Genomic DNA, 3,878 nt, shown 5'->3' on the forward strand with positions numbered 1-3,878 from the left:
ACATTTTCTTAATCCAGTCTGTCACTGATGGACATTTGGGTTGATTCCAAGTCTTTGCACATGCACCCTAGAACTTAAAGTATAATAATAATAAAAAAAGAAAAGCATAACATATTCTATAAATGAGAGGTAATTATTATAATTTTTTATTTATTTAATCATTGAGTGTTTTATTTTGATCTTTGTTATTTCCCATTCATAGTTAAATACATTTTTTCAAGGTGAAAAAAAGCAATAAAATAGACATACAAGGTAGATATTTACTGTGGACTGAAGTTCCAGAGAGCAGTTACCAGAACAATCAGGACTGTGGGCACAAGGGGCCTGGGTGGCAGCGGGCTTCCCAAAGCCCCTTTCTTCAAGCATTGACCGGCGGGCCCCCAAGCCCAGCAGGGGTTTCGGGCTTGGGCCTTCAGGTGCCCAACAAGGTGCCATACGGGGGACTCCCCATGGCCTGCGTGGGTTACCCAGGCATCTCCAGTGTTCAGATCCCCTTCCCACCGCCCTGGCCCTGACCCTGCCCAGGAGGCAGCCTGGGCTGCTGCATGAAGACCCTCGGCTGTGCACAAACCACAGGATGGCTGATTTAAAACTCAGGGAACAGACAGAGCAAAGTCCCATCCGAGCCAGCAAGACCCTTCATCTGGTTTGGCTGTGTCCCCACCCAAATCTCATCTTGAATTGTAGCTCCCATAATTCCCACGTGTTGTGGGAGGGGCCTAGTGGGAGATCACTGAATCACGGGGGCGTTGTTCCCTATACTGTTCTCATGTCAGTGAATAAGTCTCACGAGATCTGATGGTTTTATCAGGGGAAACCCCTTGCACTTGGCTCTCATTCTGTCTCTTGCCACCACCACGTAAGAAGTGACTTTCACCTTCCACCATGATTGTGAGGCCTCCCCAGTCATGTAGAACTGTGAGTCCATTAAACCTCTTTTTCCTTATAAATTACCCAGTCTCAGGTATGTATTTATCAGCAGCGTGAACACAGAGTAATACACCTCTTCTGTAAAGAGAGGAGTCTTTTTAATTAGAAAATGATCAGTTCCTAAATAGCCCATTCAATGCATATTTTGAAGGTCATTGCCTGTCATTTAATCTTTGCAAATAGCGAGGAAGGGGGCACAGATGGGCCAGGCCAACGGACACTGTGCCTGTGTTTCTTTGTCGTCTCTGAGATCCTGTTACACTCCATGCATCTGATGCTCTGCAAGGTTCTCCTGCAAATGCACACCTTGCCCACAGGGGTAGTGGTGAGGGCTTCACTGACAAGGGCAATGATGAGGACCCACACAGCCCTCCCGGCGACAGAGGACTCTCCTGTACAAGAGCTCCTCTGATTCTCCCGTCAGCCTCGGGAGGTGGGCTGTGTTACAGTCGCAGAAACATCACCTGTATATGGACCCCTGACTCTGCCATGGGCTGTTTCCTGAGTGGCCAGGCATTCTGGTACACCCAAGCCCAGGGAAAGGCTGGCTCCTGGGAGGTGGTCCCCAAGTCGCTAATGAAGAAACCCTCATTTTACATGAGGAAGGAGAGAGAACCTGTCCCCGACATCATTGAACATCAGTAAAAACCAATGCCTACCTAAAAGCGGCAAAGAATGAAAATTAAGCAAAACAAAAGCAAGAAGCCACAATGAGCTGCCTTCTCTGTGGTGCATTCTCCAGAGAACACCAGACGCTTGCGGGTCAAGGAGGTCCATGGTGTGTGAGGAGAGGAATTTCATGCAGCCCTGGCCATGGCCTCTCCCCTCCAGATCCCAGCACAAACCCAGAGGCTCTGGACTCACTGGGAGTCCGAGGAGGCAGGTGTCTCCCAGGCAGGGCAGAGGTCAGTGGGAGCCCTGGGCCTCACATGCACAGCTGGGACCCAGAAACGCCGTGTCCACCTGCCTATCCGCGGACTGTCTCCTGCTGGCTACAGTCAGAGGCTCCAAGTGGTCTCCTAGTAACCAAGAAAGACTTCAACACCAAGCCTGTCTCCTGAGAGGGGGCACACGCCTGCCTCCAGCTTCATTACCCGGCAAGGATGCAAGGAGTCTCTCCAAGGCCAATTATTCCCGCCTGAACTTCAAACACCGATCAACAAAAATTAATTCAATGGAAACTAGCTTGAAACTCGATCACGCTGCTGAGATATAAGGGCTGCTGCTCTGAAATCAATAACACTTAACCCAGGGCTTCCAGCCACTCACTCAGTGGCTGGGAAGTGCCCCCTCAGGTGACCCATCCTGAAAGAGGCCAGTGACTCAGCCACACAGAGGCCACCCAGCAAACGACGGCCAGCTTCACGGCAGCAGAGCGGCCCGATAAGGGGCTGGGTCACATGCGTCTCCCACCTGCATCAGCGGGAGGGACAATGACCGCTTCACAATGCCACACCAGCAGTGGAGTCTTTCTTCCCGAGAGCGTCATGAAAAATCAGACGTTAAAAAATGCTCAAAGGTGACGTCTGTTCAATCTTGAAACAGCAAGTAACACAGTTGGAGGTATAATGGCAAAATGCAGATTATTGTCACATCTGATGCCTCTGCAGGGTGCAGGGGGGCAGAAGTGCAGCTGCTGAGGGCCAGGCCCAGACCAAGAAGGCCAGAAGGACGCACTGAAGATGCTCCTGGTGATCACATTTGCACACTCGATGGTCTCCGGCCGCTCATGGACCACAGACGGGGCAGGGGCAGGGAGTGCTGGCCAACCGGCCCTCTAGAGAAACCCCATCTGTGGCCTTTGTACATGTCCACGTCCCACGACCTGGAGCACATGTCCTCGTGCTGCCACCCAGGAGAGGGAGAGGACACACTTCCCTGGATGGTCGGGGTCATGAGACTTGGGGTAACTGTCGTGTGTTCCCCCATCCTATGTGTACCCCCTGTTGGTCATCTGCTGTGAATCCTGCTTGGGGCAAGACAAAGGAAAAGCCTAGGCGTAGGCTTGGAGCAAACTGGGTTGTTGACAGGGGGGCCAGGTGTCCACAGAGTCCAGCTGCGGTGGGAAAAGCCAAACACAGTAGGGTCCGATGAAGGCGGGCTTTCCCTTGCCCAAAACCCGGCACGGGTAGGCCAGGGAGGGGGACAGCAGGGCAGGTCACAACCCCCAGGCCCTTCTGCCAGGGTGGTGACACCCTCCGCACACAGTCGCATCTGTGTCCTCCCTCCTGGCACCAGCGGAAGGGACACAGTGAGGACACTCAGGCTGAAACCACGGCCCGTCTGCCAGAACCTGGCCACACTCTCTCATATGCAGCGGGAAAGCTGGGGCTGGCGGCCCGAGCGTGGGAACACGGCCCAGTCCATCGTGGGGAGAATGGGTATTGGAAGACAGCAACAGTCTCTGCTGCCAGTCAAGGACCAGTTGGGGGCACCTCCAAGGGCCTACCCTGAGGTTGTAACATGGAAGGGGACACCAACATGCTGAGGGTGAACTCATGGTGTGAGCAGCGTGGCAGACCTGGGATGTTTGGAAACACGCAGGTTGTCTGACCTCAGGATAACTGGGAATGGCCAGGGTTGGGGATGCCAAACTGCCCTTCACAATGGGATTATCCCACTAAACCCTGCGGCACCCCTGCAAGAAGCAAAGTGGGAATGCCCTGGATATCCTGGGCACCCAGCGGTAAGTGGCACAGAGCAGAGGGTGACGGGAGAAGGAAGAGGAGGGGGCGACAGGTTCTTCAGGGGAGGCCAGGCTTTTCAGCCCAAGCAACTAGGACTGCCCCAGCTGTGGGCTGTGCCTGCAAACCTGAGGGTTGTGTGAACCCTGGGGAGGAAACGAATGGGAGAATTAAAGTCTCCTCTGGTTCAGGAGGTGGGCCTCAGAGTCACACCAATGAGGCCAGGTGCGGTGGCTCAAACCTGTAATCCCAGCACTTTGGGAG

The sequence above is a fragment of the Mandrillus leucophaeus genome, unplaced genomic scaffold (genome assembly GCF_000951045.1).
Source record: "Mandrillus leucophaeus isolate KB7577 unplaced genomic scaffold, Mleu.le_1.0 Scaffold89, whole genome shotgun sequence".
In the NCBI taxonomy this organism is placed as follows: Eukaryota; Metazoa; Chordata; class Mammalia; order Primates; family Cercopithecidae; genus Mandrillus; species Mandrillus leucophaeus.